Source organism: Bos taurus, chromosome 5 (genome assembly GCF_002263795.3).
Source record: "Bos taurus isolate L1 Dominette 01449 registration number 42190680 breed Hereford chromosome 5, ARS-UCD2.0, whole genome shotgun sequence".
Classification (NCBI taxonomy): domain Eukaryota; kingdom Metazoa; phylum Chordata; class Mammalia; order Artiodactyla; family Bovidae; genus Bos; species Bos taurus.
In genome coordinates, this window is record NC_037332.1 from 51,357,995 (window position 1) to 51,382,136 (window position 24,142).

At 38.8% G+C, this 24,142-nt stretch overlaps 1 protein-coding gene across 1 annotated transcript in view; it reads left to right on the plus strand.

Annotated features, from left to right (window-relative positions):
- Positions 1-2,705: 2,705 nt before the first annotated feature.
- Positions 2,706-24,142, plus strand: part of TAFA2 (TAFA chemokine like family member 2) — a 564,942-nt gene continuing 543,505 nt past the window's right edge. Inside the window, exon 1 of the mRNA XM_002687401.7 lies at positions 2,706-4,182. The gene's annotated coding sequence lies outside the window, so the exon portion shown is untranslated. The remainder of the gene's footprint in view (positions 4,183-24,142) is intronic.

A 24,142-nucleotide genomic window follows, 5' to 3' on the forward strand; every position in this document is an offset into this window, starting at 1 on the left:
GTTTTGGCTTGTGTGTGTGTGTACACATGCGTGCATGTGTGTGCATGTGCGTGTGCCATGAGGACTTCCCAGGTGGCACAGTGGTAAAGGATCCGCCTGCCAATGCAGGAGACACAGAAGACATAGGTTCCAACCCTGGGTAGGGAAGATCGCCTGGAGGAGGAAATGGCAGTCCACTCCAGTATTCTTGCCTGGACAGAGGAGCCTGGCGGGCTACAGTCCATGGGATTACAAAGAGTCGTACATGACTGAGCACACAGGCACATGTGTCATGCTATTATTCAAATGAAAGGGTAAAAACTACACTGTACCAGGAAATAGCAAATATGACAGTATTTTACAGCACAGCATCATAGAAAATCCCATGCAATGCTGTAGAGTGGAAAGTAAACTCACCAGATACTGTATATCACCCAAAGTGTCCAGGAAACTGCAATTAGAAAGCTGAATTTGGCTTTAAAAACATTCGCTCCTTGTTTTAAATGACTTCAATTAGTCTAAGCTATTTTTTAAAATAAATTCTTTTCTTTCTTTAACCCTAAACTAAATTAATTATCACATTAAAATAGAACTACTCCAAAAATTCAGAGTGAATGGAAAGGAATTTAACAAAAACTTGAATACATTTAAAAATAATTTTTAAATGGAATTTTTGTTTTCCTGCTTATTTTGACTATTTACTTTAAATTTTTATACATTTTTTTAAAGGTTACTTTTCACTTACAGTTATTACAAACTATTGCCTGTATTCTTATGGTTTCCCAGGTGGTGCTAGTGGTAAAGAACCTGCATGCCAATGCAGGAGACGTAAGAGACATGGGTTTGAACCTTGTCTTGGAAAGATCCCCTGGAGAAGGGAATGGCAACCCACTCCAGAATTCTTGCCTAGAGAATCCGTGGGCAGAGGAGCCTGGTGGGCCACAGCCCATGGAGTCACAAAGAGTTGGCCATGAGTAAACAAGTACATTGGGTGCAGTCTTGGTGTTGTACAACACATCCTTGAGCCTACTTTAGACCCAATAATTTGTACCTCTCTTTCCCTCAGCCCTGTATGGCCCCTCTCCTCCCCTTACTGATAACCACTTGTTTGTTCTCTGTATCTGTGGGTCTGCTTCTTTTTTGTTATATTCACTAGTTTCATGTATCATACAGAAATATTTTGAATTAAAACTTTCAAATAGTTCACAAAATCTAAATATTAATGTTACAGCTGGGCCCTAGCTTTAACTTGACCAAAGTAATAAAATATTGTAACATCTGTGACACTATCTTATTGAAGCAAACTTGTGTCCACTCCCTCTGGTTTAGTAAAGCCAATCTACTCTCTCTGGGTTGTGGTGAAGGAAAGAGCAGTGTTTACTGTAGGCACCAGACAAGGAGTGCCAGTGCTGTTGCTCAGAAAACCCAGAACTCCTTGTCTGATGTCTACAATAATCATTGCATTTTCCCTTACTACAACCGAGTGTCGGTAGACTGGCTTTACTGCCCAAGGGTGAGTGGACCCAAGTTTTGGTTTGGTAATTCAGTTCAGTTCAGTTGCTCAGTTGTGTCTGACTCTTTGCAACCCCATGAATCGCAGCACACCAGGCCTCCCTGTCCATCACCAACTCCCAGAGTTCACTCAGACTCACGTCCATCGAGTCAGTGATGCCATCCAGCCATCTCATCCTCTGTCGTCCCCTTCTCCTCCTGCCCCCAATCCCTCCCAGCATCAGAGTCTTTTCCAATGAGTCAACTCTTCACATGAGGTGGCCAAAGTACTGGAGTTTCAGCTTCAGCATCATTCCTTCCAAAGAAATCCCAGGGCTGATCTCCTTCAGAATGGACTGGTTGGATCTCCTTGCAGTCCAAGGGACTCTCAAGAGTCTTCTCCAAAACAATCACCCCAGCCTAGCACAATTTAAGATGGCTAAAAAGTGAAACTATGTTCCACATTTCTTTGTAAATGTGGTAACCAGTATTACTTATACCTGTAACTGATGAAAGGAGTATGTGACCGTCTGTCAATGGTTTTAGTGTATTAGAACTATAAAAGCACAAAACTTCAGAGCTAGAAGGAATTTAGTCACCTTGACAAAGACTAGTTAAATAAGGTATGGGTATTGGCTCCAAAGCAAGATCTGTGAGTTATCGCTAGATATAAGGGGTTTGTAAGATTTCCTGGATCCATCAGGATCATTTCTTTGTTTTAGATTTTCTTTTTCCAAATTCATTATTCATACTTATTCATTTTTGCATAATCCTCTAGTCACTAGATTAAAGTTTTGCTCATGGCCAAACTTAATCAAACTGAACCTTAGAAGACTCTTCATTTGAGCCCTTATGCCTACTGTTTAAGTCAGCGCTCAAATTGCCCAAACCTGTAAGGACATGACCTTTCAGCATTTTGCTATTAAATTTCTGTAACGACTGTAAGTTTCCTTTATCAAAGACACTGCTTATCTAGGCCTTCGGTACAAATCCTGTCTATAAATAAATTAAAGGTTGGAATTTGTAAAACGAAAAAAACTCTCTGAAGCCAGATACTCTTCCTTTGTGGAAAAGTTGAAGTCCCAGTTACAGCCTGTAAAGCGTACTAACCCGGATCTCCCTCTAGAGGGAGACATAGTCCAGCTTTTACATCTGCCCTCTCATCTTTTATTGCCTCTTTTTCTTCAAGACCGCAGTTTGCTCTCAGAAGCAGGTGCGGCTGCTGAACAGAGGTGGCTATTGGGAAGAGAGATCGAGGGAGGCGACGCCGCCTGGTCCTGCCCTTGTATTTTCTAGCTTAACTCAACCTGGAGTGTTGGCACCTGTTTTCTCCTTGCACCTGCGTTCTCCCTGCACCACACAGGGAAGCCAGTCATTCCGAACTCCCTGGACTTCCAGGCTGGGTGGAATAAGGGGTCTGGGTGGAACAGGGGATTCTGTCCTCTACGGTGACTTTCTAAAAGGTACCCACTAGTGTGTTTTTGACAGTGCAGCACCTATAGGGTGCGAGGCGGAGAGGAGGCTTCGGTTACTAAACCGCTTCTTTTTATTCTGGGGATCTGATTTGTTTCCTCCGCCTTCTCCCCCGCCTCATCTCTCCCGTTCTTTAGCGAACTGACACAGACAGCACCTGCTGGCTGGTGTTCGATGTTGGAGCTCGCACCTTCTCGGTGGTGACGGTGCCAGCGTACTGGGGACAGGGGGACAGCGGCGATTTCCCCTCCATCCAGCCCATGATGCCTAGAGGAGCAGCGGCTGGGCTGCGTGGGGTTCTGCCCGCAGCACTTCGAGGCGGGATTGAGGGGCTGCAGCTGGCTATGAGTTGCTGTTAAGTGGACTTGGCGCCAAGTCTCGGAACCGGCATCAGCTGAGACCTATCTGCTAAAAGCCGGAACACAAGCGCCTGCCTGCACTGGGCAACTCCAGCGTCTTGAGGGCGGAGGACAGCGAGCTCGGAGCCTCTTCTCCGTCCTATCCCGAACCTCCCCAGCCACTCGCACGTCGGAGACCCGGGACCTGCGAGCCAGGGAACTGGAGAAATACGCGGCGGAGGCTGCTTTCCTGAAGGTGAACCGTTCCGTCCAATTGCCTTTCCCCAGAGAGCAAACGGGAGGGCGGGAGAGAGTGAACTGAGGATGTGTGCGTGTGTATCTGTGTGAGACGACGTGCAGCGGGAGGAAGAAAAGTCGTTACTCGGCGTTTTAAAAGCAAACAAATCAGAGATGGATAAGAGCGGCGATTGCTGCGAGACCGCCTTGATTCTCGCAGTGTGAGGAGCTGAGCGCACCGCGCGCACCGGCGAGGACAGCGGGCGACCGCGGGCGCTGGCGAGGGCTGGGGACTTTGGCTTCTCCCCTAGCCCACAAATCTTTTGATTACTTTGACTCGTGAAAAACGAGAGGAGGAAAGACACGTCACCTTCCATCCACTTTAAGGGGATTCCAGTTTGGATGTCAAGAGATTCCTGAACCCTCTTTGCTATCGGAGGAGGAAACACACGCGCGCGCGCACACATACACACACGCACGCTCGGGGCCACACTCACACGCCCTCCACTAGCACACACCTCCAGACTTCGTTTCCCTATGCCCCAGAACGGTAACGGCGGATTGGCATCTTGGAAGCGATGCGAGAGCGATAAGGCTGGCGCGGGTCCGCGGAAGCTGCAGGAGCATCGCTAGGTGTTGCCGCCACCAGGAAGCCGGGCTGCAGGTAGGTGCCGGCCGCGCCTCCCGCCGGCGCTGGGGACTCGCGCGGCAGCCGGAGGACCTGGGGGTCGGGGGCTGTAGGGAGCTCACCGGGGGACAGCGAGGGGGTGATAGCAGATGCTAATTGGGAGGCCGGGGTAGGGGCGGGAGTAGAGGAACGCCGAGGGGGTCAGAGCAAGCGAAGGAGGTTCCAAGAGCCTTGCCCTTCCTCTCTTCTCTCTCTTCTCTGCCCCATTTCTCCTAACACAGAGAGCCACCCGGCCGAGGACTGAAGTGGGTGTTAATTCTATCCCTCTACCTAACCGATCTCGGTTGGTAATCATTTTGGACTCCTAATAAGAAGCTGGGGGTCGCGTATAAGGGACCCTGACATCAATAGCGTTTCAGGTCCTCTTTCTGAAATCCCCACTTTCTGTCTACTTCTGATTATTTCTCGGGCCTGTCTGCAGAAGGTGGGTGTTTCAATGAGGCGATTGCTTTCTCCACCTCTGACTGTTTTCATAAAGAATCATCTGGATAAGTTCTGGCGCCGTGTCTCCCTCCGTAAAGGCTTTACTTAGATTTGGTAGCAGACGCTTTACTACTGAGATAAAGATCTAGTAAAGGATACTACGGGAGAGGTTTAGGACAAGGATCGTTTTAGGAATAGCGTTCAGAAAACAAAACAAAACACAGCTTCGAGAAACTGACGGTTTTTCATTTGTTTCCGGATGGATGTCCCCACAATCTTGCTAATACTACACGGTTTTTCTGACCCACTGCTTGCCTGGCCCTTCCTCTTCTATTCCAGAAGGCCAGATTCCACCAAGAAGTGTTTTCTTTTAGGCCACTGTCAGTGGGAAACCTGTTATTTCCAAAAACTGCCTTTGCAAAGGAAAGTTTGAGGTCCATCGCCCTCTTTCCCCTAGAACTGCAGGCTGAGCCATCTAGTCTCCACATAAAGAGGACGAACTGTCGGTGCTGGAGAGCCCCTGAATGATGCGAAGCTTTCCAAGTCAGTGAGTCAGTATTCCACTTCCTGAGCAAATGTTAAACAATTGCCTGGAGCATGTGGAATCACAGGTGTAGTCACTACAGTAACTAGCTAGCCACTCTTCACCTGGTGCTGGGTGAGTTGGGCTTGTGGCCATAAGACAGAAAATAATCTTTTTGAGAGTGTTAAATACCGTCTTGAATTTTGCAAGCTCTGTTCTTGAAAAAACAAAGCCAAACCTGTATGCAACCTTTGCTCTGTAAAGTAACCCCAAAGCAGCCAGTGCATAAGGGTCTTTTACTCATGACAGGATGAATTTTAATGATTATTGACTGCATGATAATTATCTGATTCCTGTCTTCCCCAGCTAGATTGTTTGAGACATCAGCATTCAGACTGTTATCAATTAACACTTTAAAACTGATCTATTAGGCAGTGTAAGTTAAGACAAATGAGTAATTAATTTAAGATTTCTGTGTAAAGTGCTAAATGGCAATAACTAGCAGAGGAGACTGAAAGCACTTCTAAACCCTTTAAAAACCAAGCATTAAGATTATCTGTATTTATTCCAGCCTTCCAGTGTTTGCACATGTACTCTCAGACTGGTGAATCTTTTACAGTTTCAAATCTCACATCTAAGATTATTAAAAATGACCGGACACATTTAATCTTCTCTCTCCCTACTTTGTCCTGTTTTGGATCACCTCCTGGGTCAGTTGTTTGCATATTGACCTTTGTAGAATTCTAATTTTTAAAGTTATCAGTAGCCATTGAAAGGCCATTACTAACCACACTGGAGTTTATTTTATTTTCATTTTCTTAACTTCCAATGAAAAAAATTGGGTTACATTATTTATAGATATAATACTATGAGAACAGTGTTACACTGCCAACTGACTTCTTAGGTACTTAGATACTTTTAAGAGGCATAACACAGTTTTAGTATGTTGCTTTTTTCAAGTTAGTTTTTTTTTTTTTGAGACTGGAATCTTGATTCTTGCCTTTAGCATAGTTTTATAGTTTAGGGTCCTTGAACTTACATATTTATACATAGTGCTATGACGTACGTCTCTTAAGGAAGAACCAAAAAACTTGGCATAAAAGCAAACACCTATAGTGCTACAAGTTGTGCTAAAAAGGAACCTAAGGTTACTGAGTTAATGTGATTTTGAAGCTGCAAAGTATTAGCTATTTTAAGTGACAGATTGGAGAGTGAAGATTCATTGACATCCCATGGATCTATGTGAAGAAAGGTACATATTTCTTGAAGACTGCTTTATAGTATTTACTAAACACCAAGTTATAAAATGTCATAACACAGCTGTAAAAAGATCTGTTTTTAGACATGGCCACTTTTCCTTTTTAAAAATTTATGAAGTGATGAAACTTAGGCGGTGATAGGTTTTATGGAAGTTATTTTGTATAGTATCGAAGTTTTAGTGGTCCTGGATTCTATATCTTCAATATAGTATTTTAATTTTGATTCTTTTACCAAGTGTTCTTGAGTATTGAAATGTTGAAAGTGCATTTTAGGGTTGATTTATCACTAATTGCAAGTTATGGATTATCCTATATAGATAGGCTAATATGTGCTTCTCTAGCATTTTCCAGGCCTTTTTTTTTTTTGAATCATGAGCTCTGATAAAAGGTACTGTCAGATTCTGCCTAAGTTTGGCTGTGGTAGCAAACTGATGGGCGTTTGCTTCTCTAGTGCATGTCCCAAACTAAGAATGTTCTAAAGTGTCATCAGTTTATTTCTAATATATTTGAGAGGATGAAACAACCAGAGTACAAACAGTTCAGTGCCCCTGCTTTTACTTCTCCAGTATTTTATTAGGGATGCCTCATTAAGTCACATTATTCTGCGACTGTTTTGTTCGTTGAAGATTCAAGTAAAAATAAGGAACTTGACTGTGCAATGCAGTTTTGTTTTCTAGGTGAAAAACCATAAGTTGAAGTAAAATAAGCATCTAATGTAGTCCCCTTTGATCTATACCTGACATTTACAAATGCAGTTCATCAACCTGTTATTTGTAGGGCTCCATCAAAGCAAAGAGAAAGAAATGCATTAACACAGACTGTTTCTAGATATGAAGGCCAAACCAGCTGCATCAACCTCATATCTGGTCCACATACCTGCACAGTGTTTCATGAAATATATATTGTTTATGAACCATTGATTTTAATGCCAGGTAATACGGTGAATTTGCCATTTTGTTTGAAAATTCTTTGATTTATTTTGAACTACTTGGAGCACATGGAACTGTACCACTGAAAGAGGAATGTATTCTCACAATGAGTCTTTTTAGAGAACAGTCTTACTTTAGGTTTAGAATGCAGTCTGAAATAAGGGAGAGGGAAAGTCAGGCCCAGCAAACAGCAGCCTAGGAGTTGGTTTTGGTTTTTAAGTTGTCATTGACCACTGGTAATTTTTAGAGAGCCTGATTCTGTTCATTTGGCACAATGAGTCAGTGCCCTTGTCAATGAAATCCAGCTAACAATTTTTGTCTTCTCCTCATTCTTGACAGAAATTTTAAGAGGAATGGTTAGACGTAATTGGAATGTGAAGAAAAACGGAATTTAAATACTTTTTTTCTGGCGATATGACTCTAATCTCGACTTCTATATGTTAATGTATGTACATGCATACACACATCTGCATTTAATGTATTGAAGGGGAGAGAAGGCCTTTAAAAAAAGGTCTACATTTTAAAGGTACCTAATATTTCACTCTTTTACATGATTTGACCTACAGTGCAACTGTAGCTGTCATTTAACAAGGTTGCTTATAATTGAGCTTTAATCTTTGAGCCACTGTTGCAGGCAGTATTTTTTCTCTTCAGTTCTCTCTTTTGGAGATATTTTTATTCATTAGGCTACAAATGCAAAAAACATCAGTTTTGTCCTCTATGTAAGGGCTTTTTGGAATGTGTTTATTGACACCATGACTGGCAATCTCAACACATTTTAAACAGTGACTATATCTATATTCTCTCTATTGAATATGTACCTCTGCAGTCAAAACACAAACTGTGCATTACATGAGAGAATGCTATTCTGGTTTCAAATGGTATCTATAAAATTTCCAGAAACATATTGACATTACACTCCAAGTTTGTTAAATTTCCTGAACCCACCTACTTCCAATGTGTGTACTACATGCATGTGTTGGGTTTTACCCTAGACTATAAGTATAGGCCACTTAGTGATTGGAATTAGTGAAAATTTTATGCAGTTGATTTTTATTAACATTTAAAAAATAGAAGACTTTCAGGTTACTTGGGCTTTATATAAGACATGAATATATAAGCTATGAGGAAAGTATTCCATTTTATTCACAATTATCCATATGGGATATATAATATAACTAGGGAATCAGAGCTTATATGCTTTTATTTGATAAAGTCCTTTTAATCACTTCCTTTAGTCTCCTAAATTACTCCATAGCACCTGTAATTATTTTATGATTTACCCTGAATGGCCAGTTCGAGAAGTTACATCTCCCTTTCCCCTAGCAATAGCCAAAACATACTTATTCAATTACATTTATATTTATAGTTCTCCTTTTACACAGTAGATTTTGGAAACTTTTTATAGAGAGAGAGATTGGATAATGTGATAATGCTGCCTGCTTAGCAATTATAGTGGTAGGCTGAATTTAGTACTTTGACAAAACGGGGACAATCAGCCCAACAAGTCTCCTTTGCTCTTTTATCTTCTTGAGCTATAAGTCTTCATATAGAGCCTGGAGAGTGCAAAGTAGCTTTTGATGAATGCAAGGTTTGTTTTACTAAATATTTTTGAGTTTTTTCCCTGCTATGAACTAGTCACTGTATAATTGCATGCATGTGAATGGGCAACTGTGTTGACCTTTAAAGGTCATGCAAAGATTCTAAGCCTTACTATTTGCAGTGTTAATTGCCTATGGCCTCCTGTTGCTGCATATGGAGCTTTCTGTTGAGTTTAATAATACAGAACAGATTATAGAGCTAGCAGATTATACAGCTCTTTATAAGTGAATTCATGAAGATATCCATGGTAGGCACTGTGACAGAAGATTTTTTGAAAAGCCTATATGTGCTTTAAAGTTAAAATTTTTGAGGAGAATCACCTGGGCTATGAGAAGACAGATTATTTCTGGTGCAAAAAACTGATCATTGAAAATTATTTTTGTGTAAAAACCGTGCTTTGGTTTTATTTGGCTCTGACTGAGTTTTCACTCTCAACATTCTTGGAGATCCGCAAAAGAATTGTACTTAAATATTAGAGAAAACATATGCTTGTTCTTTCCTGCTCTGTTACGATAAAGGCCATCTAGATGAGAAAAGCAAGGTGTGTTATTTGTTCTAGTCGGCATTATCCTGGCTTCATGTTTTTTGACTTTATAGATTGGAGTAAGCAAAGACGGGCAACTACAAAAGGGTTATGTGGTCATAGGAATAGTAATAACAAAATCTCAGTCTAGTAATAGAACACTGAGACTGTTAGAATATGTTCTTCAAGATAACAAGCCCTTTAAATTCCTAGAACTTAACGTCTACTCAAATAATAGAGCTTTGTGCATTGATATAGCCAGTTTGGGACTGCTCAGATCAGTCAAGAATTCAGAAGTGGTCAATTCAGATCATTTGAGGAAAGCACCATATATACTTTTTAATTTATATTAGTTTATGACAGTTCCAAATTATTTAAGGTAGAAAACCTAATTACTGTTACTACTTCCTTCTTAGTTTAGTTGTACCTTTTCGTAGGGGTATGATAGATGGCATACTCAAATTTGTTGGTGCTGAAGAGTTCAGTAAATTCTTCCTTAGAATGGCCATCAGACATATCAGCAGCAGTGACCTGGTCCTGCTTTGGTTTGTATTTTCTTCAGAAAGTTGGCTTGAATTGAGTGAAACAGTTCTAACTTTAGTTTTCTTTCATGGCATATAAGGAGAAAGGAGGTAGATCATCTACCTTTTGGGCAGGCAATCCAAAGGCCAAGGGTATTGACATCTCAGACTCTGGAAACAGAGGCCCCATTTTGGGCAGCTTTAAGTTCAAGGAAAATTCTAGCCTATTTTTTTTTTTTTCCTCTAGCTTTAGGTCCTGAAATGTTATATCACAGTAGTTTCCTGCTAAGAAGCATATTTAGCATTTGTTGCAAACTTCTTTTAGATTGATTGTTGGTGTGTGTATAAATACACCAGAACTGGGTCAAAATTTAGACTTTGCTATTTGAAGATATATTTGCTCATCACATTATTTGTTGAAGGGTTAAAATTCATTGGCTTGCATTTTGGTTAGCAAATAAATTTTGAAAATGATTTTTATAAAACCCGTGTGGTACTGTGGTGAGAGCTCTGGAAATTCTTTTGTAGCTCTACCAATAAATAACCACATAACCACAAGAAAATCACTTTACTTCTCTGTGCCTCAGTTTCTCAGCAATATATTTTTTTCATTTAAGTTTTCAAGATAATTAAAAATGTATTTTTTTGCTGTGTCCTGACCTATTAAGCTTCATGGTGTAGGAAATGTAATAATGTTGCAGTACATGCCTTTATTTAGAAAGTCAAGAGATGGCTAGCATAGAAAGTTTCTGGAACACCAGTAAATGTTCCATAAATGCTTTTCAGTAAGCAGTTTGTCAAAGTTCAGTTTTATATGATTGGGATGGTGATGATGTTAATGATGATTATGATGACAACTAAAGACTATAGATGAAGGGACACAAAATCGAATCAGACTAACTCTTATTCTATTTATCCATTTTTCCTAATTTGCATGATGCTTTTTTGTTGTGGAACAAGTTGTAACAGGCCTTGAGTCTTTGGTTTGTTGGAGTTACGTGTCTCTTCTCTACTGCTGGTTTTCAGAGTCACCGAATGAAAATGATTTGGTTGATTAACCCAAACAGAACTAGGTTAACAAATGAATAATCTTCATATACCTGTTGATAATTAAACACCTTCATTCAAAAATCTGCATGTGAACTTTTGAGAATTTATACTCCTTGGGAAAGTCCACAGATCTATTCAATGTCTTGAATACTCATTAGGTGCTTGGGGGTATTTCAGTAAACAAAGCTACAGAATTTACCATTTTAGTATAATACTTGACGTTTTGAAATGAATCTGGAGGAATGGTTCAACAATGTATTTGTGTTACAGCTGCTTTTACTATTCTTGTTTATAACTGGAGAATAGTTCCAAAAAGAAATAGTTATAATATCTGAGTTGGAATGAGTTGTGAAGAATAATATCACAGTATATATTTAAGGTGAGGTAATATGTAGTTAAGTGGGTTGATTCTAGCTCAAAAGATGGATTTTTAAACCAGTGTAACACAAACAATGGCTCCTTTTCCTGTTTTATGTACATGAAAGAAATAAATTCAGATAGGCTGAATGACTTGATCAGTGACGTGATGCTCCCTAGAGACTCGTAAAGGGGTTGCAAATTCAAATGTGCATAGGAGTCTGGCTGGGAATGTGAATTAATGAAGCTGGCCATGGCAACAGACAGTCTCAGCTACAGTGTTGGGGAGATTGGGGGGAATGGTAGAGATTCTGGCCAACATTCAGAATGGGAGAACTGAGCCTTGGCTCCATTTGTTGCCATGCCAGAATGTGGGCCTGGTGTTGCTAGATTTTCCGAATTGTAGAACAGGACTTAGAAGTGTAGAATTTTTACTGTGAAAGTTTTAGATTTATAAATGATGCTATTCAAATTTGAAATACTGAGTGGGCCAACAGACATATCTGCAGGCTGTATGTAGGCCAAGGGCCATGATTGTGTCATTCTTGAGAGGGATATGTGAAGACAGCTAGCGAGGGAGATATGTGTATGCCTGCCCTTCTGTTGTCTGTAGCCACAATCCTCCAACCCCAATTGCATCTGGAGCCAAGGTGGTTGACAGCAAAAGGGTTAGCTGGAAGAGCTGACTGATCATATTGAGAGGTTCAATCTCACCCCTGGTTTTAGTTTCTTTCTTACTGACTCATTGTACCGTTGATGCTGAACTCATCTTGATATTGGTGGTACTTTGGAGGGTTTAAGCAATGTGCTGGGAATACAGAAGTTTAAGTGTATGCCAGATATCTGGAATAGCTCTATAGTTCTGTAAAACCATTTCCTTTAGATCAGTGCTTCTTAAAGTTGGAAATGTACACTAATCATCTGGGGAAATTTTGCTAAAATGCAGGTTCTGCAGTGGGGCCTGGAGATATTGCATTTCTGATAAGCTCCTGGGTGGAGCTAATGCTGCTGGCACTGGAGTTGCAAGGTTTTAGAGAGTTTCCTCACCTGAATTTCACTCCATGCAAGCAGAAAGGCTCCTACTATTACTTCTCCGACAGGCTTCTCCTTGTAGTAAGCAGCCTGAACTTGGCCACTGACCTCAAACACTTGTCTCAAAGGTTCTTTAATTTGCGCATAGAATTCATAAGTGTTATGCTTAGTTTTCTAGTCTTCTATTTAGAGAACATATTTTCCCCCAGAACATGTCAGAAATTGCCTTTTCTTCACATATTAATGAAAATTTCATTTATTTCCTACAGTTTGAAGAAATAAGTTTATTTTATAAGTAAGGCACTATCTTAAACACAGATTTAGTCAAGTCAGTTTTAGCTCCTCAAATAATTTTTGTAATTTCAACAGTAACTTCTTTCTTTAAGGTTTAAATGTCACAATTTTGGCCACAATGTCTGGATTTTTGTTCAATTTAAGTAGTTATTTGGAATATGTGGGAGGATGGAGTTGGAAAAAGATGGTTTTCCTTGTGTGTTTATTGTGCTTATAACTTTTTTTAAATTTAAATTTATTTTAATTAGAGGCTAATTACAATAAAGTGAATCTCTCTCCTTTTCTTTTTTGCTCTGCTAATCAATCCTAAATAGCTTTCAAAAAAAAGTGATTTCTTTAACATTGAAGGCATAATAACTTATTATGTAGGGTATTTGACTTTTTTATAATTAATATTTTTTTTCTAAACCAGTTTTACTAATGCCAGAGGTGTTGTATCTCAAATGTGTAACTCGATTCAACTGAGAGATGACCTAGATCTCATGTTACAAGCCCAGTTAAAAAAAAATTCTGTTGCCAGTTTTATCAATGTCCTGGAAATTCTCAGGTTTTCTTCTTGGTATGTTAATTTCAATCTGAGGTTAGATTTAGACATGTCAGAGGGAAGCAGTTTGTTTTCTTGCATGCTGAATGATTAAAATAGTTTGTAATAGTAATGCTATTAAATCTTACTCAATTTCTTTTAAGTGCTTTAGAAGTTTCTATTACATTGAATAGCTTTGCTCATAGCTGAGTAATGATGTGAATTGATTTTACTGAATCTGTTAGACTGTAAGCTCTGTGAGGCAGAACCATAAACATGTTTCTATTAATTCCTGGTACTTAGCACAGTGTCTGGCATCTAACAGGTACTTAATACATTTAACAGGAAAATGATCAATAGCTCATGTTGATAGAATGTCTTTTTGTATGTTGCTTCAATGTGTGAGGAAGTATTATATGAACTGTCATTTATTCTAATTGTGTTCAGTGTGGCTGTGTGTGTGAGAGAAAGAGGGTTTATTTTGACTTGGAATTTCCATCTCTAACCTGAAAGGTATATTGGCATTAAAAAAATAAATGCATTCTAGTCAAAACATCAAAGACAAAAAACAAAATGAGCATGCTGACCGATATTCCATTCTTTCTACAATTTATTGTAACCTGGAGGTTTAGAGACTACGTGTGCTTATGATTCTGCGGTTGTATAAATTAAATAATATTTGTCAATGTCAAATTTAAGTGTTGTTAATCACATATGGAATATATTTTGATTGCTCTTGTCAGTGACTTGACTCATCGTTCATTAGGGAATTTAAAGCCATTTATTCTTATCCACGTAATTACCATTTTCATAATTTATCATGAGCCAGATTTCCTTCACTCTTGCGCCTTCAGAAACACTATTGACTGTGATATCATTGTTCTTGGTTTCAGTGATATTGAAAATTACTGGTGTTCTAATTTTAAATGCTATTTTGTACAGATAGTATGCGTTCAAGTATTGATTTTATTTTAGTTCTTCTGGGTTAAACAGAGCTTTTAAATGCTTGCCACCGTAGATGATTTCACAAAATTAAAATTCTTTGACTGTAATTGAATATGAAGGAAACTCATGTGTATCATAAAAACCAAAACAGTCAACTGATTAGTTCATTAAAAACTTAAAGTTGGATTGTGTTGTTTTCATTGTAAAAGATTGCATTAAATTGTATATATTTAGCATCCCTGTATGCTTCAAAAGGTGCTCAAAGCCCTTAGACATAATGTCTTCAGTCTTTGAAATATAAAACATATTTTTGGAACTTTTTAATGTGAGTCAAAGGACAGGCTTTACACTGACTAGATCTGATTTTTCTTGGTATTGTTCAAAAACATACTTTATAATTAAGATCTAAGGCTATTGAACTAGGGCCATTGTGGAACATATTGAAAAAGATAGATCTATGCTTCTTCCCCAACTCAATCTCAAATATGAGGTTAATGAAAAATTTAAGTACTGTATAGTACTGAAAGATTTTAAAAATCAATAAGTAGAATTAAAGTCAAGCTTAATGTATACTGGTGAATTTTTCCTTGGAGCAGAGTTTCTGTTATATATCTAGGAAGGCTATTTAAGTTATAGTCATCTTTGTCTGGTATCTTTCCTTGCAGCTGATTACATCTAGTCTTTAAACTCAGGGTTTGGGGCTAATATTTCACTTTGTATTTTGTGAAATCTGCTTTAGGTTCACGGAGTGGATGCTATGGCAGACTGGAGTGAAATGAAAGCAGGAAGCAGACTGAATAGCTGGCAATCAGGGATTAAAAAGGTGGCAGGGTTAGCATTTTACAGGATATAGTGGGGGAAAAGGTAATAGATAGGGACCAGATGGAATGAAAGGGAAGAAAAAAGGTCAGAATGGAAGTTTGTTCTAGCTAGAATTTTTATACAAGAAGAAGAGGAAATGACCTTAGAGAGAAGGAAAAGTTAGACAAAGAATACATCCATTATAATTCTTGGAACAAAGAGGCAAAATGGCAACAAACTAAAGCTACAGAGGAGAGAAAGATGTATGGTGCCAAATGAATTTTTCCCTCTTGATCTTGTAAAAATTCTATCCCGGAATAGGAACTTTCTACGAAGGTGTTTTGTTTTGTTTTTCAACCAAACTAAAAGACTGGATTCTAGTTCTGACCTTGCCTCTAGATAGGCAACCCTAAAAAAAAGTTACTGAACATTTTTGTCATCAGTTTTTCCAATGTAAATGAGATGATTGGATTTAATGATTACTTAGATCCCTCTAAACTTTGTAAGTCAAAGATGACCATAGGTCATCCTTCTGTGCTTCTGTTCTGTCCCCTGAACGTTATCTTAGACCATGCTCTGTCCGCGTCCTTTCTAGACTGTGAAATTCTTGAGATCTGGAAATGTTTTGTTCTTTACCTTGTACCACCTAAGCCTACCTTAGAACATACTCAGGCATTTAATAAGTGTTTTACTAATTGATCTTTAATTTTATTATTCTAAAATTCTAGATTTTTCATCTACATAATAAACAGTGTATTGCAAAGGCATAACTAATAACCACATTTGCATGCTGCTTATTGTTATAGAACACTTTCATGCATGTGATTTTATTTGATATCTAAAGTCGCTATGAGATCAGGATAACTGCTATCCTCAATTTCAGGTAAAGAAATTGATGGAGACTGGTAAAAATCACAACTAGTGAGTGTCAAGAAGTTGGCTTGAATTCAAAGCCTAACTGTTGGGAGAAAATTCTCTATGTGTCTCTCAAGACACTAGGTATCCTATAGTTCTGTAATATCTTGTTCAGTTCAGTTCAGTCGCTCAGTCGTGTCCGACTCTTTGCGACCCCATGAATCGCAGCACGCCAGGCCTCCCTGTCCATCACCAACTCCCGGAGTCATATCTTTTTAACCGTGTTTAAAAAGTGAATGGTCCTGGAATAATGTCTCCCTCTGAATCACAGGGCAGATTTGCTTACTGTCCAGCATTAATAAAAATAATGTCTCCCTCAAAGGCAAAGGGCGCATCTACTAGTAGTTTATTATGAATGATTTCCTAAGCCCACATTCCTAATTTCCACAAAGCAGTGCGTATGCATCGTCCATATGGGCTGTTTTGTACTGTACCTATGGGACTTGGTGGCAAAGCAACTGACTCGAAAGTGATGTTCATGCTTCTTGCTGTGTAATAGCTCCTCTATGTTTTAACCACGAGTCTTGTGTCTTTTGCCATTAGTTCTGGGGTCCTTCTTGAGACCCATCCTTCTCTGATATTTAGAAAGATCCTTTGGTGGCACTATAGAGGTTAAGTTCCATGAGGGTTTGGAATAGGAAGTCAGGGAGACCAGCTAGAGAGCAAGTGAGAAATGGCAAGAATTTGAAGAAAGAAGTTGGAAGAAGGGAGGAAGAAAAGGCAAAGGTTAGATGTAGGAGATGGAACCAATTGATCATGGAGACTAAATGTGTAAAAGAGGGAGAGAAAGAGTCAAGGATAGGTCTTTGCTTGGGTGACTAGTACTGTGTTACACAGTGTGACCCCCAAAGTTACCCTAGTCTATCTAGATGAAGATAGTTGGTTGAATTTTAAGCATTTTGAGTTTGATGTGCCCTTGGGATATCCAAGATGAAGTCTAAATAAGTAGGGGTAAATTTGGGTCTGGTGTTTGGGACAGAATTATAGTTTAGACATGGGGATTTGGGAGTCATTGGTGTACATGCTGCTGTTGAAACCTAATTAGATGTGATCTCCAGGAAGAGTGTTTAACAAAACACCAAGGAGAGAGCCCTGGGGAACAATGAAATATAGAAAGGAATCTCAGCTCTTTTTTTATGTCATAAAGAAGAGTCACCTTTCTATTTGTTCTCTCTCTGGGTTTTTGCTCAGCTTGCTACAACTTGGCCTCATAAACTAAGGAGTCCACCTTTCCTGTTATGATCTGCTGTATAGAGATGCTAATGGTAGCAGAAGGAGAGAGCAGTGGAGGAGAAGTGGGGAGTATGCCTGGAGTTCCTTATTTCCATTTTCCCCTCTGCTATCCCTGGATATCATTGTGTTTTAAGGCTGTACTCCTCAGGACTGTTGGAGAAGGGAATGGCAACCCACTCCAGTATTCTTGCCTAGAAAATCCCATGGACAGCAGCCTGGTGGGCTGCTTGCTGTCCATGCGGTTACACAGAGTTGGACATGACTGAAGCGGCTTAGCATGCATGCATGCATTGTAGAAGGAAATGGCAGTCCACTCCAGTATTCTTGCCTGGAGAATCCCAGGGACAGAGGAGCCTGGTGGGCTGCCGTCTGTGGGGTCGCACAGAGTTAGACACAACTAAAGTGACTTAGCAGCAGCAGCAACCTCAGGAATGTCATGGACAAGCACAATGTGAGGGGGTAAGGACTTTCCCCCTGTGGTCTTTACTCTTTATGGAGATCTATAGACATTTTAAAAATTAAAAATTTGGGCTTTTACAACATTCCAGGCACTGTACGAAACACTTCATGAATTATCTAATATACACAGTAATTCCAGAAGAAGGTACTACTGTTATCCCTATTTTGTAAGTAAGTGGCTTGACGAAGACTGCCCAGCTTGTAAAAACCAGGTGAATCTTGAATCATCCTGCCTTCGGGGCTAAGTTTTTAACCATATAGTACTACATCTAAGTCATACTTTTTGGAAAAGTAGACCCATTCTGCTTAATACACTGCTGGTTAAAACACTGTTGATTCAAATTATTTCTACCTAAACATCATAAGTCGGAGAAGGCAATGGCACCCCACTCCAGTACTCTTGCCTGGAAAATCCCATGGATGGTGGAGCCTGGTAGGTTGCGGTCCAGGGGGTCGCTAAGAGTCGGACATGACTGAGCGACTTCACTTTCACTTTTCACTTTCATACATTGGAGAAGGAAATGGCAACCCACTCCAGTGTACTTGCCTGGAGAATCCCAGGGACAGAGGAGCCTGGTAGGCTACCGTCTGTGGGGTCACACAGAGTCGGACACGACTGAAGTGACATAGCATAGCATAGCATAAACATCATAAGTAGGTCTTGTCTAAGTTTAGAATTGTACCATTAAAATTACACTATAACATCCATAGCATTTTTTGAATCTCTCTTAGATTTCCCATATGTAGCTTTGTATGGTCCTCCAATTTCATATGATAAGACATTAAGTAATGAGATAAAGAGCTAGCATTCAAGAAAATATGAAAAATTTATTCATATATTCAAATATTTGTTCCTTTGAATCAAAAAAGGAAAAGCTCCAATTTCGAAACAAATGTGAGCTAAAATGTGTCTTTTTCTGGAATTTAAATTCAGGCTGAAACATTCTATTACATTTATCTTACAAAAATCTCTCTTGGGCTCTTGGTTATATAAGAAATGGGTTTCTTAAGGGTAGAGTGGGAATAGCTTAGGCAGCAGTCCTGGCTGCCAAACTCAGTTGCCTCTGTAGAACATCAATATAAGACTAATTAGATGCTAAATGCTTGGTGAGTATTGAACAGTGCAATCTTCTAATTTTCTGATTAATGACAAAGCTTCATGGAAACATTAATTATATTGGAAGAATTCAGACAATCCCATTTTTGAGTAAAACAGAAAATATGTATGTAAATGGATTTTTCCCCTAATAATATAGCAGCAGACACTCTATGGTCACATGAATAGTAGGTTCCTATTCTTGAGGGTTATGGATGTTTTTAATAATATGATGACAAAATTGAAGGAGGAGTACTGTATTATAGCTACATTATATTTTCTTTGGAATCTATCTTTAAAGCTCAGTGTTAGAAAAGAACATATTGAATCTTTTTTTTAAATGAGAAGTATCATGCAATGCAATTATATATATGTATATATATGTTCAGAATATATATGCTTTATATTCTCTTTGTATACTTCCTTAGTCTGAATTATTTGCTTCTAGAATGGATTAGTAGTTGATGATAATTTGTCTTATTTATCAATAATTTAAGTATCACTATAGATTATACTCTAACACTATAAAAAGCCCCAGCTAGAAAGTTTTGTTAGTAAGAGAAAGGTCTCTTGGGAAAGATATGATTTAAAATCATAACAAACAAGAGTGTACTTTAACTTGAAGAGCCACTTTGTTGAAGATGACAGGGCAGTTGTATTTCAAATGACTGGGGATATGGCAAAATGAAAATGTGGTATAAAAGGAGCTTATTGTAGATACACAATAACTTCAGAAAAGAAGAAAAATGTGCAGTTCAAAGAAATGATATAATCAGAGCAATCAGTAGGCATTTTGAATATTTTTCTTCACTCATTTTATTATAACATTTATACCTGATTCCACCCCTTCCCTGCCATAATATAATAGTTTTAAATCAGGAAAAGGCCTTGGAAATGTAGAATCCAGAAGTCTCATCTTATAAATGAGGTCTCAAGGTCGAAGAAGTGGCCAAAATGTGCTACAGGACACAGAAATAGTGTCAGATCCAGGTCTGAAACCTAGTTTTTCGGATTTCCTGAAGGGATGTTTCCACTGCAGACACACTTCATCAGTTTTTAATAGTCAAAGTTCTGGAAGGGAGTTTTAGAGGGCACCTAATCTATCTTACTTTCTTACACTGATTTAGAAAGTTATGTGAACATTGATCCAATTAAGGAAAAAAGATCTACAGAGAAAAGAATGCTAAAATTTCATTCAATAATTTATTCTAGAGTTTAGTACCCTGTTTGTCAATATATGTTGATACAGTTGTTCATGAAGTACCTACTATGTGTCAGGCACTATCCTATGTGCTGCAGATACTTAGTAAAGCAGAAAGAGTCCTTATTTCTTGGAGTTTTAATCCAGTAGGAGAGAGAGCTAATACACATACATGTATATTCATGAATATATGCATATTCATATAGACACAAATATATTTGCACATTAAGGTAAGGCTGTATCTTCAAATATTTAGAAAATAGTGTTGTATCAATGGATAGACATACAAGGAATAAGATTTCGATTCAGAAGGAGAAAAATATTGGAATTATTTAGAGCTGTCTGAAGATTAAGAGCTTTAGAAAGTGGTGATTTTATAACATTGGGGTGCTCATGAAAGTGCAGCTGGACAGCTTCCAGGAGAGCATTATTTTGGAGGCATTCAAATGCTAGATGGACCTCTTATTAAGTTATTTTTCTTTGAACTTCTTTATGGGAAAAATTAAATTCTTTGCCCAGTGGATTTTATTTAGGCTTCATTTTATTTGATTTCTCTGACATTTGATTTAGATGGCCATTACCTTCTTCTCCAGCTCAACTTCCCTCCCCACCCCCACAGGCTTAATAAACAATATTTGTGGTTCCTTTCTTTATTCTATGGTCTTTCTTTAGAACCTCTTTTGCTGGCTCCTCTTCCTCGGTTGTTGTTTAGTCACTCAGTCATGTCTGACTTCCTTGAAATAATGATGTTCCCTAGTACTCTGTCCTTAGAATATCTACATATGCATATTTCCTTGATCTTATTTACTCTCATCACTTAACTAGTGCTATTGTGTTACTGATTTCCAAATCTGAGATTCCAAGCAAGAGTTTTTCAATTGAAATATCCAACTGTATACTACACCTCTCTACCTGGATGTCTCAGATTGAACTCATTCTCTACTCTCAAAATTCTTCCGTGTTTTCCTTTGTCACCAAGTAATATCTAAATCTAACTAAAAGTTGTTTCAAATCTAGATCAGAAACTAAGACACAGGTTTCAAAGACTCTGGTCTGGAACAAAGTCCATGGCATGTGGTGAAGCAAAGTTGTTCAGTCATGTCCGACTCTTTGCGACCCCATGGACTCGAGCCTACCACTCTGCTCTGTCCATGGGATTTTCCAGGCAAGAGTACTGGAGTGGGTTGCCATTTCCTTCTCCAGAGGATCTTCCCAACCCAGAGATCAAATCTGGGTCTCCTGCATTGTAGGCAGATGCTTTACTATTTGAGCCACCAGGGAAGATGGCATGTGGTAGATATTTAATAATAGTCAACTAACTGAATGGATTAAACTTATGCTTGATATTGAGGTCACGTTCTTTCTTCTGCTCCTCAGTTCAGTTCAGTTGCTCAGTCATGTCTGAATTTGCAACCCCATGGACTGCAGCGCGCCAGGCTTCCCCGTCCATCACCAACTCCTGGAGCTTGCTCAAACTTGTGTCCACTGAGTCAGTGATACCATCTAACCATCTCATCCTCTGTCATCCTCTTCTCCCGCCTTCACCTTTCCCAGCATCAGGGTCTTTTCTAATGAATCAGTTCTTCCCATCAGGTGGCCAAAAGTACTGGAGCTTCAGCTTTAGTATCAGTTCTTCTAATGAATATTCAGGACTGATTTTCTTTAGGATGGATTGGTTTGATCTTCTGTCAAACCAAGGGACTGTCCAAGGGACTCTCAAGAGTTTTCTCCAACACCACAGTTCAAAAGCATCAATTCTTCAGCGCTCAGCTTTCTTTATGGTCCAAATCTCACATCCATACATGACTACTGGAAAAACCATAGCTTTGACTAGATGGACCTTTGTTGGCAAAGTAATGTCTCTGCTTTTTAACATGCTGTCTAGGTTGGTCATAGTTTTTCTTCCAAGGAGCAAGCATCTTTTGATTTCATGGCTGCAGTCACAATCTGCAGTGATTTTGGAGGCCAAGATAATAAAATCTCTCACTCTTTCCATTGTTTCCCCATCTATTTGCCATGAAGTGATGGACTGGATGCCATGATCTTTGTTTTTTGAATGTTGAGTTTTAAGCCAACTTTTTCACTCTCCTCTTTAACTTTCATCAAGAGGGTCTTTAGTTCTTCTTTGCTTTCTGCCATAAGCATGGTGTCATCTGCATATTTGAGGTAATTGATATTTCTCCCAGCAATCTTGATTGCTGCTTGTGCTTCATCCAGTCCAGCATTTTGCATGATGTACTCTGCATATAACCATGATGGTGTGATCCATTGTGGTTATCTGGGTCATTAAGATCTTTTTTGTGTAGTTCTTCTGTGTTTTCTTGCCACTTCTTCTTAATATCTTCTGGTTCTGTTAGATCCATACTATTTCTGTCCTTTATTGTGCCCATATCTGCATGAAATGTTCTTCTGCTCCTAAGGGAGGTTAAACCATTTGATAAGGAAGATTGTGGAATGACCTTTTTCAGTACTCTAAGTTCAGAATGTCTTCAAGGGAAATTAAGGAAGAGAAACTTCAAAATCTTTTCTAGTTAGGGGACCTCATTTTTTTTTTTCCTGTGTATGTAGTGAAGACAGGAGACTCGCATCTATTGAGTACTTTACATTGGACCATGCCCTGAGTTAGTAACCTTTATATATATGTATTTGTTCATTTATTCCTCATAATGAGCTAAGGGCCCCAGGGGTTAGTATTGATATCTTCTACTTCATTTTATGGCTAAATAGTTGATTGTCAGATTAAAAAATAGTTCTGTTAAAGGTCACTAAACTTATTAGGTGACTGAGCTAAAATTTGAACCCAGATTATTTAAATTCAAAGGCAAGGGCTTCTTCCAGCCTTCATTTGTTTTCTGTCAATCATTTTCCATTTACCAAGGTCACTGGCATTGTAATTCCATCTTTATATATGAAAACACTTTGCATGTTCATGTAGCTTTGAGTGTGAGTGTGTGCTTAGTCATTCAGTCGTGTCTGACTCTTTCCGACCCTATGGACTGTAGCCTGCCGGGTTTCTCTGTTCGTGTGATTCTCCAGGCACGAATACTGGAGTGAGTTGCCATTTCCTTCTCCAGGGGATCTTCCCAACTCAGGGATTGAATCCAGATCTCCTGTATCCTTGTAGGCAGATTCTTTTCCTTCTGAGCCACAAGGGAAGCCCATTTAGTGTGTAGTTAGTATGTATTAAACACCTACTTTTTACTGAGTATTATACACAATAAAAAGAGGGAATAGTCAGCTCTTGCCTTGAAAGAAATGACATAGTTATCCACAGGGTTATGAAGCATTCTCTTTAGGCCTCATGGAGATTGTAGAAAACTAATTAAAGCACTCTGGATCGAAGATTAATTCCTGTGATGCTTTATTTTTCTTGTTGAATTGTTGTAGTTACATGATCTTAGAAATACTTTTTGGTGTGTTGATGAATATATCACTTAAGTCATGTCAAGAGTCTTCTATTTAAATGGAGCTAAGGTTCCTCTTTTAAGCACAACTTTGATTTATATCCCTTAATGTATCCACTTTACTTTGTTGAAAGTATTTATTTATTTGCCTTAGTCACTAGATTATGTGATTCTTGAAGGCAGAGACTGTTCTTTGCTTATTTTCTGGCATATTGTTGTTCCTTAATGTTTATTGGAAAAGGAAGGGAGGGAGGAAGGAAGAAAAGTATCCTTGTCTTTTATCTCCTGAACTTATAATTTTGTTAAATAAAAATATTAAATTTGTCTGAAGTGTTTTATTTTTTCAATAGTCTTTCTACTACATGATCTATATGATTTTTCTCTTTGATAAAGATTTTTATGATGATTTGCTTTGGTAGGTTTCATTAAAAAAATAAATATGATATAGTTCTCCTCTGACCATCTTCCTAATCCTCCATGAATTTTTAAAAATGATAGGTGTGGGCCTATGGCCAGTTTCTTAATATTATAATAGATTAAATGTGTTTATTCATACTTTATTTCTGTATTATCAGTATACAATGCATCAAAAGAGAAGAAGAGAGGTCCTTTGAAGTCTCTGGTGAAATTCTCTTTTTTTGAGGGGGGGGATGCCTCTTCCTACGGAGAAGGCAATGGCACCCCACTCCAGTACTCTTGCCTGGAGAATCCCATGGATAGAGGAGCCTGGTAGGCTGCAGTCCATGGGGTCTCTAAGAGTCAGACACGACTGAGTGACTTCACTTTCACTTTTCACTTTCATGCATTGGAGAAGGAAATGGCAACCCACTCCAGTGTTCTTGCCTG